Consider the following 17,714-nt stretch of genomic DNA (forward strand, 5'->3'; position numbering starts at 1 on the left):
GTAGTGCATCACTGAAGGGATTTAAAGGAGTCCTTTTACTAAAATATATTATGTAGCCTTCAGGTAAAAGCATAGGAAGATAAAAACAGATAAAAGAGTAAGACAAGAAAGTGAAAAACAACAAGCTGGAAGGTTCCCTAGGATCTTAGGAATTCTTTCTTCATAATTCTGAAAACAGATTGGATATTCTTTTTGCTCAATAGGCCAACAGCTGGGACCTAGATCAACCCACCCTAAAGAAAAGTTAACTTGAACTGTCTCAGATTAATACCACAATATCCTAGTTTGGAATAGTCCTGGATTGTGTCTTGGGAGTGGAGGGGCTTAACTCACCCCTCCTGAGTTCCACCAGTATCTTGGTCCACAACACAGAGTAACATTATGAAAATAATATCTGAGGAAGACTAAGGATATATTAGGGAAGGTAGACTCTGGAAAAAAGAAGGCAACTTCCTTTTAGAGTCTATTGGTTGGCAAATCAAATATGAATGAAAATTTGAACTGAGATGGTGATAGTAGGAATAGAGAGGAAGAGACATATATAAAAGACATTTTGAAAGGAAAATCATCAGACTTGATGATGGAATAGATAGAAGAAAAAAAGCCTAGCTGTACCACACCTAAAACTATACTATAAAGCAGTGTTCATCACTGAACCAGCTACACCCAGTGAAAGAACTCTGGGAGATGACTATGAACCACTACATAGATTTCCTAATCCCTCTATTTTTGTCCACTTGCATTTTGGATTTCCTTCACAGGCTAATTGTACACTATTTCAAAGTCCAATTCTTTTTGTACAACAAAACAACTGTTTGGACATGTATACATATATTGTATTTAATTTATACTTTAACATATTTAACATGTATTGGTCAACCTGCCATCTGGGGGGAGGAAGAGGGTGAAAAATTAGAATAAAAGGTTTGGCAATTGTCTGTCAATGTTGTAAAATTACCCAAGCATATATCTGGTAAATAAAAACTATTATAAAAAAATAAAGCAGTGTTCATCAAAACCATTTGGTACTAGCTAAGAAATAGAGTAGTCGATCAGTGGAATAGGTTAGATTCACAGGACAAAATAGTCAATGACTACAGTAATCTAATGTTTGACAAAACCAAAGACCCCCGCTTTTGTTTTTTTATGTGACAAAAACTGCTGGGAAAATTGGAAATTAGTATGGCAGAAACTAGGCATTGACCCACACCTAACACCCTATACCAAGATAAAATTGAAATGGGTTCATGATTTAGACATAAAGAGTGATATTATAAGCAAATTAGAACAAAAGTTTACCTCTCAGATCAGTGGAGAAAGAAGAAATTTGTGGGCAAAGAAGAACTGGAGTACGTTATTGAATGCAAAATGGATAATGTTGATCCTATTAAGTTTAAAAGTTAAAAAACAAAATCAATGCAGACAAAATTAGAAGAGAAGCAACAAACTGGGAAAAAATTTTTTACATTCAAGGGTTCTGAAAAAGGCCTTATTTCTAAAATATGTAGAGATTGACTGAAATTTATAAGAATTCAAGCCATTCTCCAACTGATAAATGGTCAAAGGATATGAATAAGCAGTTTTCAAATGAAGAAATTAAAGCCATTTCTAGTTTTATGAAAAATGCTCCAAATCATTACCAGAGAAATGCAAGTTAAGATAATTCTGAGGTACCACTACAAATTTCTCAGATTGACTAAAATGACAGGAAAAGAGAATGACGAATATTAGAGGAGATGTGGGAAAACTGGGACACTAATACATTTTTGGTGGAGTTGTGAAGTGATTCAGTCATTCTGGAGAGCAACTTGGAACTATGCCTAAAGGACTATCAAAATGTGCATACTCTTTGATCCAGCAGTGTTTCTACTGGGCTTATATCCTAAAGAGATCATAAAGGAGGCAAAGGGACCTACATGTACAAAAATGTTTGTGTCAGCCCTTTTTGTGGTGGCTAGAACTGGAAACTGAGAGGATGCCCATTAGTTGGAAAATGACTGAACAAGTTATGGTATATGAATGTTATGGAATATTATTGTTCTATAAGAAATGATCAGCAGGATGATTTCAGAGAGGCCTGAAGAGACTTACATGAACTGATGCTGAGTGAAATGAGCAGGTCCAGGAGATCATTATAAATGGCAACAGCAAAGTTATATGTTCAATAAATTCTGATGGTCATGGCTCTTTTCAACAATGAGGTGATTCAGACCAGTTCCAATGGTCTTGTGATGAAGAATGCTATCTGTATCCAGAGAGAGGACAGTGGGAACTGAATGTGGACCACAACAGAGTATTTTCATTCTTTTTGTTGTTTGATTGCATTTTGTTTTCTTTCTCATTTTTTTTCCTTTTGCATCTGATTTTTCTTGTGCAGCATCATATTTGCAGAAATATGTATAGAGGAATTGCACAAGTTTAACATATATTGGATCATTTGCTGACTGGGGGAGGGAGTGGAGGGAAGAAAGGAGAAAAATTAGAACACAGGATTTTGTGGAGGTGAATGTCAAAAATTATCCATGTATATATTTTGAAAATAAAAAGTTTAAATTAAAAATAAAAGAAAGAAAAAGGACTTGTATTTGGTTGTTTTTTTTAAAATTAGATGGATTTTCTTCTGTTTTTCTATCCTGGAAATGGAGTTTTAGAAAATAAGTATTATAGTGGTAATAGTGGTGGAAGAGTGGGGAATGGGTACAGGTAGCTGAGAGTTTCATATTTAAAATGCTTTTTTGATATTTAAACCTGATTTTTATGCTAAACCTATGATTAAAAAGTCACCATTAGTTTCTTATTAACTCACATTTGAATTGCCTCCAATATTTCCTAATTGCTTTCCCTACCTTCAATCTGTACTTTTTTCCCTAATCTCCTCTAGGCACTGGTGCCAAATGAATCTCCTTTCTTTTGATGAGAAGTTGGATTTCTGTGAGGGGCGGGGAGAGTAGAGAGGAATGGTATGAAAAAAGAAAAGAAATGAGAGGAGAGTAAGGAGGAGGCAAGATAGAAGTTATTTTAAGCCTGAGAATTTTTTTTCCTCTGAAAAAAATGAAGCTGCTGACCATTTGTCTTCAAGGTACTGTTGTAGGGATTTAAGTATGGCACTGGATAGTCTCAGAGGTCTATTCTCATCTCTAATAATGACTGTGAAAGCTTCCTAAAAAGTAGAACTTCCACAGAATAATAGTTAGTTGCAATAACACTGAGTCATGGCTTACTGAGTTTTTGACACAGGTTCCCCTGGGCTAACTTAGAAAATCTTCTAGCCCTTCTAAGGAAGAAATTCAAGCATCTTCTGGTCTTGTAGGCAACTTGCCATACTGCTTATCAGTTGACTTTCCTCTTTCTTGAGTCTTTTTCTCAATATTATAATACAGGAAAAGTTAAACTTCACTTCTTCCTTACTTACTTTATTTCCAGTTTGTTGCCCTCTCCTATCTCTTTGGTCCCCTCCACTTCTTGGTGGGCACTAAGTATTTTCATGTTGTTAATGGGATGCCTTCATTTGACCTTGCTCATCCTGAACAGTATCCCACACTTTAGAATGGTGTTATAAAACTTCTGTGTAAAATTGTTAATATCTTATTGCTTGAATCTAGATTTGCATAGTAATAAAACAGATTTGTATTGCTTAGAGACCAGACTAATTGAATACTTAACCTAGGACTCCATGTCATGCCTAGCCCAGAAAACTTCAGGGAACCTAAAGATTGGTGCTTAGAAATTCTAGTTAATTTCTAGTTTCCTGAGAAGTATATTTTAATTAATCAATAAGGAATCTAATCTATATGCCTTATGTGGGAACTTATATGTTAATCAATCATATGATTATTTTCTTGCTTCTTTGTTTGAAACCTATGTACTGTGTAACTCTTTGAGGTGTGAGGAGAGTAAGCCATTCATTTTGCTTCTCTCCTTTGCTGGGTGACAATAAACTTCTTCCTAAATTTCTTTAGTTTTGAGTTTTGTTCTTAGCCAATAATTTCTAATAGATATGGATACTAAACTATACATGAAAATCCCTTTAGGTCACATATATTAACTTAGAGAAACATATGTGAATAATATTTCTCTTCCCTTATATATATAATTTTTTTTAACTATATCCCAATTACATTTTAATCTAGTTGCACTGGGAGGACTCCATGTTTAACACTTTACTTTAGATCTTTTTGACTTTTCTGATCTCCTATCAAAACTTATCTGTCCTATGTCCCATTCTTCAGAGTTTTGCTAGGGAAGTGACTAGCTTATATGATAGTCTAATTCATACTAATGTAGCAATAAAAACAATGACTTATATATTCTCTTTCCAGGTAATATATTAAATTCAATTTAGAGCTGGGAGGACCTTAGAGATAATCTAACTCATCCCCCTCATTTTACATATGAAATTGAGACCCACAGAACTGTCCATAGTCAGTAAATAGAAGAATAAGAATTCAAAGTCAAGTCCTTAGGTTCCACATGCAGTGCTCTTAATAGTATATCCTATTTGGATTTTGGTAAGGGACACTTAGCAAAAAGAGGTAAAAAGCCAGTGGCAATGCTATTTTTCTGCAGATAGCATCTTTCAGAGCTCTCCAAATCACATCCTGTAGGTGGCTGCCTAGCCTGCTACTTAGATATAAAGCTGGTTCCTTCTTTACTGTTTACTTGGTTAACAAATGATCAGAGAGTAAGATCTCAGAAGCAAGATGATTAAAAGGCAGCTGCTCATGAAACCATTGTGTCACCAATGACAGAATTTAGTGCTAGTTTGAAGCAATGTTTAACTGTGTTTTAAGCGTATCCTTTGGGGGAAATATTTTTGGTTCTTTACAAAGCCAATCTCAAAGGGGTCATAAAAAGATATTTTAATCACCAAGCTAATTATAAGGAAGTGTAAATCAATAAAATTTGCTACATGGCTTAAAATGTAATATAGAAAATAATAATTAGCAATCAATCAGGAAGCCACTATACTTACTGAACAGTGTATAAATTGATGAAAAAGTTGGATGGGAAGACTGTTCATTATTTGAAAAACATCAGAAATCAACACTTATTGAAGTAGTAATCTAAATGCAAAGATGAAATAGTAGACATTGGGAGATGGCATTACATTATTGTAGCTATTATTATTATTATTATTAATTTTGGCAGCCTTTTATAACAGCTAGTATAGCAGATAGAAAACTAGAATAAAGGTTTGAATCTTGCTTCAGTCACTTAGTAGCTGTGATCCTTCTCAGTTTGTGTTTTTTTCATCTATAAAATGGAACTAAAAATATTTGAATTAACTACTTTAGGGGAATATTTTTAGCTTCAAAAATATCATAAGTATTGAAAGTTCAATACAAATGTCATGTATCATAAAAATACATGATGTGGGGGATAGTACACCCAATTTTTTGTTTTTTAGTACACTAAACTTGAAATTAAGAAGATCTAAATTCAAATTTGATTAAGATACTCTGTGTTTCTGGTCAAGACCCTTAATCTTCATCAGCCTCATTTGTAAAATTGGTATTAAAGAACTTATTCACAGGATTATTGTGAGAATCAAATGACATAGTGTATGAAAATTGTTTTGTGAACCTTAGTTTGTTGTTGTTCAAGTCATTTCAGACCCTTTGTGACCTTACTTAAGGTTTTCTTGGCAAATATTTTGGAGTGATTTGCCATTTTCTTTTCCAGCTCATTTTTTAGATGAGCCAACTGAGGCAAGTAGGGTTAAAGTGACTTGCTAAGGATCAAATAGCTTGTAAGCATCTGAGGCTGGATTTGAATTCAGGTGTTCCTGACTCCAGACTTGGTGCTCTACCTACTGTTCCATCTAGCCACTTGTGAACTTCATTATATTTATTATTTATTTTGGATAGCTTCATTCTATTTCTAAGAAGTCATGAACATACTAAAAGTAGTAAGTGGAAACAGTCAGTAGAGAGACATGATTAGTAAGATGGAAAGAAGGCTAAGCTAGATAGAAGCATGCTTGGATTTTAATCATAGCTTGACCACTGACCAGCTATGTTGCTTTTATATTTCTGAATCTTAGGGTATGTGATTATGATGGAATACTTCTGTGGTATAAGAAATGATGAGAATATTGATTGTTGAAAAACTTGAATAGACAAAATAATGAAGAGTGAAATCAAGAGAATATTTGATATGATAACAGCAGTATTGTTTTAAGGACAACTTTGAGTGACTAAATAATTTTGATTATTACAAAACCTAAATTAACAACAAAGGAAGGAAGGAAGATGCTATCTGTATCCAGAGAAAGTGCTGATAAATAGAAGTATGTATAGAATGATTTTATACACACCACACACACCCACATACACCCATACATAGACATATTTTTGTCTGATGATAACCATCTCTTGGACAGGGTAGGAGGAGGAAAGGAAAAAAGGAGGAAAATTTACGTGATAAATTTATTATAAATTTAAAAGGAACAGCAATTTGTACACAATAGATTTGCAGTCTCATTTACAATCTATTATTCTATGTTATGGAAATGCTTGTCTTATTTCACAAATTAAACATAAAATACATTAAAAAATTTTAATGTAGGGGAGGGGTTCACTAGATGGTCTCCAAGTCCCCTATTGTGCTACAACCCAATAACAAATGTAATGAAATCTTTTATGACACTCATGATAAAATTTACAATGAAATGTTCAGGCTCTGAGAATTCAGAGAGTCAGAAAAAGAAAACAAACTCACCTTAATAAGGATATGTTTATCTTGATTGTCCAAAATCAGAACTCACACTCCAAATGGTTTCATGTATGTCCTCATTCAAACTGGGTGTATATCTGCAAATAGGTCCTAGGTTCTAGTCTGAGTTCATCTCTTTATTCGTAGTATGATCATAGGCAAGTCATTTAACTTCCTCAGTCCTTCTCCTATTTATGAAATGAATGGACTTCACTCAGGTTTTGGAGTTATGTAGCCAAGGGTTCAAAGACAGTACTCTGAAGGCATGGGACATTTTAAATGCTACTAGATGGAGTACCAATTTGAAACTCTCTCCTCCACCACCATGTTAGCAAACAATGACTAGTGTCCCAATTCTGTTTCAATTAGCTCTTATGAAGGAATGTTTACTTGAAGGATATAACAGTAATAAAAGCACAAACATTCCCCCAATATCTTGAGGATACACTCTTTTCTATATTACCTCTGTTTCCAAAGAGAGTGAGCTCAGACTTAGCCCATATTTTACATATCATTGGTGCTATCAAATTTATATCCAAATAACAGCATTATTGCTAGATGAATCCTCTCTTGGCTACTACTAGGTTGAATCCAAAGATTGCTTCTCAGTTTGGAGGGGCACTGATGCTAGGTTGGCTGGTAGCAAAACCTAGACTCCTGAAACTCCCAGCTACCAGATGGTTCACTCTCTTGACCTTTCAAAACTCCTAAAGTTTTAACCTCTAGTTCCTTTATCTAAAATATGAACAAATATTGAGGCAAAGAACCAAGGCTTGTTTTCATGGAATCACATATTAGCCTCCAAAGGCAGTAGCCAAAGTTCTTTTTCTTTCAAACATTGTCTCAGGGAACATCATCTGTGAAGGTGTTGCTGTAAATAGAACAACTATACATACTCTACATCTTTAATTAAAATGAAATTAATAAAATGGCACAGTGGATAGAGAAGTGGACCTGGAGTCAGTTTAAATCCTGCCTTAGCTGTGTAATCCTGGTCAAGTCACTTAATTTTGTTGGCTTCAATTTCCTCATCTGTAAAATAATCCAGAGAAGGAAATGGTATCCTTTTTTTGCCAAGTATTTGTATATTTAAAAAAAAAATTGTGAGGCAGTTGGAGTTAAGTGACTTGCCTACATTCACACAGCTAGGAAGTATTAAGATCAAATTTGAACTCAGAATCTCCTGACTTCAGGGCTGGTGTTCTATCCATTTCACTGTCTATTTGCCCCGAGTATTTGTATTTTTGCTAAGAAACTCCATGGACTTTGTCATGGACAATTGAACTACTGAATGATAACAAATGTGAATTCCACCTCTACTACATATTATCTATATGAATTTGTGCAATTCCATGTCCATAGCCAAGATGACTTGAGCTAAAATCCTCCCCAAAGGCACTTTTTGCCTTTGTATACCATAGGCAAATCATTTACTTTTTCAGGAGGGAAAGGAACAAACATTTATTAAGTGGCTACTTTGTACCAGACACTAAGCTAAGTGTTTTAAAACATCTCATTTGATCCTCACGATAACCAACACTGAAGAAGTGCTATTACTATCCCTATTTTATTGTTATTGTTGTTCAAGTGTATACAACTTTCCAAGACTGCATTTGGCGTTTTCTTGGCAAAGATATAGAAGTAATTTGTCATTCCCTTCTCCAGTTCATTTTACAGATGAGGAAAGTATGGGAATCAGGGTTAAGTGACTTGCCCAGGATTACACAGCTAATGAGTGTCTGAGGCTGGATTTGAACTCAAGAAGATGTTTTCTTGACTTTAGACCCAGCACTCTATCTACTGTTCTACTTACCTGCCTTATTTTTGATGGAACTGAGGCAGTCAAGTTAAATAACTTGCAGCAAGAATAATACAGACAAAGTACATTTATAACAATGAAAGTAAATAGAAGAATCTGCAAAGAAATTTGTTAATATAAGAATTTCAAAATGTAAGAATACTCAAGCAATTTTCCTGAAGGATTTGGATATAATAATGAAAAGGAAGCTGCTCTATTCTGATCTTCAAAGGGATGGTTAACAGCATAAGAGCAGCTTCAGATCAAGAAAGTTTGGTTTTAATCACAGAGAAGCACTAGGACTTTCGAAGTACTGTTGGTTTACCTACCTAACATCAAATCATCTGGTTGGAATCATAGTTTCTCTAACCACTTATTTGCCATCAGTTAGTAGTCACATCTTGGAGACAGTAAACAAAAGTAAACTTTCACCACAGAACATTGCAATTAAGAGAAAATGGGAAAGCATCTCTGCATGTTTTAAACAACATGCCTGTAAGGACGACCATTCAGAGACTCTCCATTCATTCCAAAAGTCTCAGATTACTTTGCAGTTGTTCTGAAAAGATTGATCATTGATCCAATGAGTTCACAGCTAATTCTTAGGAAAATGAATTTTGCTGTCCCCTGGTGGCTGGTCACAAAGCCACATAGTTTCTTATCATATATGAGAGATTTAGAACTGGAAGGGATTTTCAAGGTTTTCCTCATTTTATAAATAAGGAATTTAAGACTCAGAAAAAAAAATGTCTTTACCACAGTCATGCAGGCAGTGAATAGCCAAGTTCAGATTTTTGGTCCTTTTAGGTCCAGATCTGGTATCCTTACCATTGCACCACCCTTGGTTTCTCAGTTGCCCCAGAAAGAACTATAATAATCAAATAAGTAATAAAGATTTTGAATTGGTCAATATGTTAAGGATCTACGAATTTTTCCCACTAATGCAGATTGCAACTATTTTATAAGTCAGAGTCTTAGACAGCTATCTGAGGATTAGGAAGGTTAAATAATCTGTCCTTCTATATATGTCTCCTTGGTTCCAAGTTCAGCATTCTGGCCACTTTTTTGTCCTATCTCTTTTGGAGTTGTTTACCCAGATAATTGTCTCCTCTGAGAAAATTCTGAAGTCTGATATTTAGAGAGTGTAGGGCCAAATCCCTATACGAAGCATATATTTTTATATGGAAGAAAAACTCACTCTTATCCTAAGCTATGCCATAGAATTCTTCCTGGGGGGCTACAAGGAGAGACTGAATGCATCTGGGCATTTGCTTACCCATTTGTCATGGGCAAATATAGGTATCTCAGCCTAAACTTTACTGAATTATTGGAAGTACATCTGAAAGCAAAAAACCTGATAGCCAAAGATCAGTAGCATTGATCTATGAAAAACCACACTTGAATTTTTCCTGGTGGTTGATGAAGATAAGCACCTCAGACCTTGATTCAAGTACATATCTCACATATCTCAGTTTGGAGAAGATCCTTGTTAACAAGCATCCTTACTTTGGTCTGCAGTAGACTAAAATGGTGACAAGAATTCTTAAAGAATTCTCAAAGGAATTCAAACAGGTTTTATCAGACAGTTTGTAAGAATTCATGAAGAAAAGCATTAATCTGATGGTTGGGAAAGGTGAAACTGATGAGCTTTATCTAAGGAGAGCAGCATATGTCTTTTGTAGTCTGTATTCCTCATTGGGATCATGATCCTCACCTCTGCAATGGACTCAATTTTATGAAAATAAATAAGTTTATGAGTAGGAACACATCTGCAAAATTAAGAAATGTTTGAACGAAGGAGTGAAGAAATAAAGAAAAGTGGACGAAGACAGGAAAGAACAACACTGGGAGACATTCTCTGAGAGACAAATGGTCCAAAGATATGAATTATTTTCAAAATATTTTCAGGCTATTTGGAACTATACCCAAAAGGCTATAAAACTGTGCATTCCCTTTGATTTAGCAGTGTTGTTACTAGGTCTCTATTCCAAAGGGATCATAAAAGAGGGAAAAGGACCTATATGCACAAAATGTTTGTAGAAGTTCTTTTTGTGGTGGCAAGGAACTGGAAATTGAATAGATGCCCATCAATTGGGAAAGGGCTGAATAAGTTATAGGAATGCAATGGAATGTTATTTTTCTATAACAAATGATGAGCGGGCTGATTTCAGAAAAATCTGGAAAGACAGGAACTGATACTCCGTATAGTAAGTAGAACTAGGAAAATGTTGTACATAATAACAGCAAGATTATGTGATGATCAACTGTGATAGAGTTGGCTTTTCTCAGTAATGCAATGATCCAGGAAATTCCAATAGACTTGGGATGGAAAATGCCATTTATATCCAGAGGAAGATCTATGGATTCTGAATGTAGATCAAAACATATTATTTTCATCTTTTTGTTTGCTTTTTTCTTCTGATTTTTCTTTCACAACATGATAAATGTGGAAATATGTTTAAAATGATTGTACACATATAACCTATATCAGATTGCTCAGTGCCTTAGGGAGAGAAAAGGTTCGGGAGAAAAGGAGAAAAAATTGGAACTCAAAATCTTACAAAAATGAATGCTGAAAACTATCTTTATATGTAAGTGGAAAAACAAAATACTATTGAGAAAAAAATATTTGCAAATTATAAGTAACTACCATATGAAAAAATGATCCACAGCACTGATAGTAAATAGCAATGCAAATTGAAACAACTCTGAGGTTTTGCCTCATTCCATATAAATTGGCAAATATGAAAAAAGACAAGAACAGTTAATGATGGAGGGACTATGGTAAAATACATTATTCATGCACTATTGATGGAGCTATGGAATTGTCCAGTCATTCTGGATTTCAATTTTGAATCATATAAGAAAAGTGATGAAATTATCTATACTTTTTAATCCAGAAATTCTACTATTGGGGATATTTCTCACAGAAATAAAAACAAAAAAGACCTAGAATCAGGAAGACTTGAGTTAAAAAATAAAGAAATTGTAATCAAAATTTTCATAGCACCAAAATATTATAGTACCATAGCATAGCTTTATGGTAGCAAACAAATGGCAAACAAAGTTGCTTCCCATTGATTAGGGACTCATTAGAAAAACTGCAATGCATATGAATGCAATGGCATAGAATTGTGCTGTAACACATTATAGCTATGAGGAGTTCAGAGGCTTGTAGGAAGACTTGCATGAACCAATGTAGATTGAAATAAGCAGAAGCAAAAGAACGATATGCCAATGACTACAACAGTCTCAATGAAGAGATCGCTGAAGACAAATTGAATTCTGAGTGATGTGTAGATCCTGGAGAAAAGCTAATGGGACACAACTCCTGCATCATGGTAGAGATTACTAGAATAGAATGTTATATACATTGTCACACAAGATTTATATAGCAGATGTTTTTGCTTAATTATGTTCCTTTGACATTAAGGTGGCTTCAATGTGAGGATAAGGTGGGAAAAGACAGTTATAGAAAAGCAAAAGACATAAATGAAATACATTTTTATAAAAAGGAAGACAGGAAGATGTTGATGAGTCTAGAATTAAAGTTCTCTATCGGTTATCTGCGATAGGAAAGATTATAGTCTTATTTATTTAAAATTGGAAGGGACCTCAGAGGCCATCTAGTCTAGCTGCCTTATTTTATAGATAAAGAAACTGAGTTTCAAAGAGGTTAAGTGATTTGTTCATAGTTACACAGGTAGCAAGTGGCACAGATAGGATTTGAACTCATGTTCTCAAATTCAGTGGTCTTTCTCTAACAAAAAGTTGCTAAAAGGATAGTTTCTGGAATTCTGTATACCTAAAATAATCCCTATTACTGAAAGGTCTTGGTTATATTCTAGTTCACCTGAAAGATGGCTTTTTAGGGAGTAGAACATCCCTTGGGCATTGGATTATTCTCTGCCTCAGAGGAAAAGACACTTTTCTTCACTAACAATCTCAGAAGATCTAGCACGCTTCCCTTTCCCATGTTAGTTCTTTGAGTGAGATCTGGAAAACTAAGACCAACTAGTAATAGTCATGGCTATCAGCTAGCTCTTAATAATCATTTTTGAAGGAATTAGATTTTCAAAAATAATTTATTCAAATATTTATGCCAAAATACTTCTAAAAGTTTCCCAATTATCTCTATTAGTTTTCCCCAAGCAAATATACATTTAACTACATGAACACAACTATTACTTCATAGCTTTTTATTATAGACTTTTTATCCACATGAATGTTAAAGAAACTACAACAGCATTAAATACCATTTTTGATAACAGTGATTATATTCTTAATTACACTCAATATTAAATTGTAAAATATTTCCAGAGGAATACAATCTTAATTCATACAGCAGGCAAAGTACCAGAGGAGAAGGGCCAATTGATAGAATATCCACTTTGCTATTGAAAGCAATACATATGGCTGATGCCTTCCCATATGTCCAAAATGTGATTCTCACCCCCTAGGACAAGTCTTGGGTTTTCTTTCTTTCAAGAATCACTTATTCAAAAATCAAAGACAATTTTGTAGATGCTCTCTCTCTGTGTTCGCAGCATTGAAAGGACCAGGGATTGCCTCCATGGATTATCCACACAATTGGTTAAAAGCATTTTCCATACTCTATGAAGTTCAGTCCTCCTTCTAGAAACACCAAGACTCAAACTTTGGTTCCACCAAAAGATCTGTGACAAGCATTTACTGATCTTGTTTGTTTCCCCCTCCCTCCCCCCGCCTAATAAATGGCTGCTACATTCTATTTTACATGGTTGTCCATGATGCTTTGAGGTCACTTGTCCTTGGGTTCACGTGAACCTGATTTTATTTTATTCCCAAGCCCTTTCAATTCTCAGTCTTTATACAAGTCATGTTGCTCAGGGGTAGGCTGTATCATACAAGAGAAAGGTTGCAGGTGCTCTTATAGTCCTGTAATTAAAAAAAGAATTAAAAAAAGCATTGATGAAAACTGAGCTTTCTCCATTCAAAATTTGAATTAATATACATTTAAGAAGAAACATTTGTGGCATTGCTGGTTTCTAGAATATAATAGTGAAAGTATAAAGAAGCAACTCTGAGCACAGAGCTCTGCCTTCAGGAGGCATCCTATGTGTTTTATTGGATGGAACATGTTTCACAGACCCTTAATGCAACCTTTCATAGGTTGTGCATATCTAGAATGCAGGTGTAGAGCCAATGTAGAGTAGTAGAAAGAATGCTGGACCTAGAATCAGGAAGACCTGAGTTCAAATCTCATTTCTCATACTAGCTATGTGACCACAGACAGGAAACAAACTTTTAGATCCTTAGCTTCTTCATCAATTAAAGAGGGATAATGATATTTATCATATCTACTGCATAGGGTATTCTGGGCTGGGCTAATTGCCTGAGAGGTTTCGATATTGGAACAAAACAAGACACTTAGAGGTCATTTCAACAGTTAACAGAAGGAGATCTGCTTAGCACTAGAAGTTTAGTCAATAAGGGTAGGTATTGAGGATACTCAAGTTGAGTCAGCTGAACAAAGTTTCCTTGCCAAAGCTGTCCAATGTTTTTCACCTACCAAGTATCAAAGAGAGCAGCTGCAGCAACTCTTGGCTGTTTTGTATGCAGGTAACTTGATATCAATAATTTGGACTTTAGCTCTCTGAACCAAACAAGACTCAAAGATTATTATAATGTGCCTAAGGAAAAAATAGTTTTGCAAAGGGCGTCTCTGTGTGTGTGTGTGTGTGTGTGTGTGTGTGTGTGTGTGTGTGTGTGTGTGTGTGTGTGTAGGATATTGTTCCTACCACCAGGATTATCATGAAAATCAAACGAAATAGAGAGTAGTGTTATATGAATGTTGTTCATCAGCTATCAACAACAACCCAGACCAAAACTGATCCTAGAAGAACCAGTTTTTGTTATTTCCCCCCAATGAAAATGATCTGAGGTAAATAAAGTATATGAAGTGACTTCATCTTTGATTCGGTGAATTGGTCATTCATGCTCATAATTCTACATTGCTATAGAAGTGTTAGGTTAGGTTCTAAGTATGAATCAAAGCTGTCAGTTCGATAATATATTTTTTTTAAATAACAGGTTATAACAGGCACACAAAGTTGGAATCCAGTTTCAAGGAAAGTTTGATGATAATAAACCCCAAGAAATAAGATTACTATTTAATCAAACCTTGCAGAATCCAAACAAAAATCCTAGAATATTTGTGCTTCATTCAAAGAATAGCCTTTAATTTAGATGATTTCCATCTCTCTGTGAGACTCAGGAGCTCTTAAATGTTGTTATTGTGTATAATAATTAGTCTAGAGGAGAGGTAAAAAATACCACAAGAGCTTATAAAAAGAATGATTCAGCTGTTCATAAATAAAAAAAGCATTTTTCTGATGAAGTAAACCAGATTAATGAATTTAACTTGGGGATTTCTGTGATCTGTAAACTCAATATGAGTTAATCTGAGAACCAAAAAAGCTAATGTAATAATGTTAGGCTTCCTTTAGAATGTTACAGGGTCCAGGTCTAGGGAGCTGAGAATTCCCATTCTACTCTGTTTTGGTCATACCACATCTGGGGTGCTGGATTCCATTTTGAGTGCCATATTTTATGAAGGACAATAATATGTTCTCCAATTGAGAGTAACCAGAATGGTGATGGGATGTAAGATCATACCATGTGAGAATAGGCATGTCTAGCTTGCAGAAGAGTGAAGGAGGAATCTAACAGCTGTCTTTGGAAATATTTGAAAGTCTGTCATTTGAAAGAGGAAATAGACTTCAGGTCATGAGTTTGGAATAGGAAGGGATTTTCTTTTTAATTTAATTCTTTTGTTTTACAGAGAAGGAAACTGAGGTTCACGTGGATTAAACAACTCTCCCAACTTGTTTAATTATCAGCAGGTAATATGGTCAGAGAAGAGATTTGGGAACAATGGGAATAAGTTGTGGAAAGGTAGATTTAAATCTGATTTGAGGAAAATCTTTTTTAAAATTTTACCTCCCTAAGAAAATGGGTTGCCCTGAAAAGTAGTCATTTCTCCCTTACTGGAGATCTTTGATCCAAAGCTGTGTGGATACTTGTTATGTATGTTGTGGAGGGGAAATTTCATTCAACTCTGGATTTAATAAAATGGTGCCTGATGTTCTTTTCCATTCCGGATTCTGTGATTCTGTGAATCAATCCCAGGATCACTTTGTTTTGCCAACAAAGCAGAGTCAGGTGGGCCTACTCCGAGGCATAGAACATGATCTCCATATAGTCTCAATAAAACTAATCTAATGCAGGAGAGAAAATGTGGCAGAAGATTCAACACTGAAGGGGAAGTCAGGCTCATATCAGGTTCCCCGAATAATTTTACTTTTTATATTTGGCAGGGACTTGTAAATGATTTTGGACAAGTCATAATTCCTTTCCATGAGTCAATTTCTTCATATGTACAACAATTAATTCCTATCTTATGGGTCTTATAGGATTTACTGCAACAATATTTGTATAGAATTTTGAGGTGATTAGAAGAAAATCAACTAAAATCATTTAGTTATTATACTTGTTTCATAAGTATGTTGTATTACCCAATTATTTACATGTCTTCACCAGTAGAATATATGCTTTTTGAAGGCAGAGAGGGCATTTTTTTTGGCCTTTCTTTAGTTCCTTCAGGGCTTAGCCCAGTGCCTATAACACAATCATCACCTAATAAATATTTGTTAACAGACTGGCAGTTAATAAATGAGACACTCTGCAGGGTCTGTGGAATTAAGGATTGAAAAACTAGGTCATAGGAAATATAACAGAGAAGGAGGATGACTAGATTAGTTCTAGAATGGATACTAACTTCATGGGCAATGTATCATTCACATCATCATGACATATTTGTGAAGACATACCCAATTCTTACTTAAGCCAATTCTTAGGAGCTAACCATTCCATCACAAAACACAACCTTATTATGAATCATGATGGAAAAGCAATACAGTGTCAAATCTTAAAAGGCTTATTTTAAGAGGCAATTTTAAGATAAAAAAGGAAGTGTTATTTTTCTGAAATGGTAGTTTAGCCCAATTAGGGTAAGAGATTAGGGTAAATCCTCCTTGAAGGACTTAATCCTCAATTTTGCAATTCTTACCTTGTGCCTGGGTGACCTGACTGGTGAGTCAGTAATTAGAATACTCACATTGTTTATTATATCTAGTCAGTTCTCAACTCTGTACTAACTGATATGCTTCTAGCTATTCATCTTGCCCTGAGAAGGCAGCTAGGTAGCGCCATAGAACACAGAATTCTGGGCGTGGAGTTAGGAAGACTCATCTTCCTGAGTTCAAATCCAGCCAGAGACATTTACTAGCTGTGACCCTGGGCAAGTCATTTAATGTTGTTTATCTCAGTTTCCTCATCTATAAAATGAGCTGGAGAAGGAAATGGCAAACCACTTGTATATCTTTGCCCAGAAAATACCAAATCAGATCAGGAAGAGTCAGATATGACTGAAACAATTGAACATAATTAGAGTTGATTCTATCTATGGAATGATGAAACATGTGATTTCCAGACCAAATTCCAGATTCTTTCCTGGCCACCATTGCCCTCTCCAAGTTGTCTTCTGTTATTAGAATGCAGATTTATTGAGAGCAAGTAGTCTCCTTTTTTGTATTTATATCCCACCCCACCCCAGTTTGCACTACATGTTGGCATTGTTCAGTGCTTTTCCATTCATTCATTTATTGTTAATCTAAGAGATGCTTAAATTAATTCAATAATCAATTGATTAAGAAACATTTATTAGGTGTCTACTATTTGCCAAGGACTAGGTTGGTGCTAGTTATAGAAGGAAGTTAAGTTTTTTTTTTTTCATACCTTTACTTTTTTGAATTTACACTATAGCTAAGAACTATTCTGCTCTTCCATGTTTGGCTTTTAAGTTTTAAGGACCTGGTTTGGATATACCATTTCTTTGATTCAATTTGACATTTCTTAGGTTCTTGTGCAAAGCCAAAAGGGTTTTTAGAAAGGGAGTTTGTAGCAAAACTCAGCAGTTTATTCAATGGGTTGCCTGTGGTTTGGAAAAGATTCTTCCACTTAATAGCCATAGTGGAAACTAGTGGGTGGAAATGCAGCATGCCAGCTTAAAGGTCATCCTTGCATTAGACTTTTAATGTATCAGCACTAATTTGGTGACTTGTGGTCACTGAACAAGACCAAATCTCTCTCTCTCTCTCCC

General features: G+C 34.9%; 1 protein-coding gene across 1 annotated transcript in view; it reads right to left on the bottom strand.

The window, feature by feature from the left end:
• Positions 1-12,733: 12,733 nt before the first annotated feature.
• Positions 12,734-17,714, bottom strand: part of SKOR2 (SKI family transcriptional corepressor 2) — a 56,616-nt gene continuing 51,635 nt past the window's right edge. The window contains 1 exon segment of the mRNA XM_074286115.1: positions 12,734-13,429. The gene's annotated coding sequence lies outside the window, so the exon portion shown is untranslated.

Source organism: Sminthopsis crassicaudata, chromosome 1, assembly GCF_048593235.1.
Source record: "Sminthopsis crassicaudata isolate SCR6 chromosome 1, ASM4859323v1, whole genome shotgun sequence".
NCBI lineage: Eukaryota > Metazoa > Chordata > Mammalia > Dasyuromorphia > Dasyuridae > Sminthopsis > Sminthopsis crassicaudata.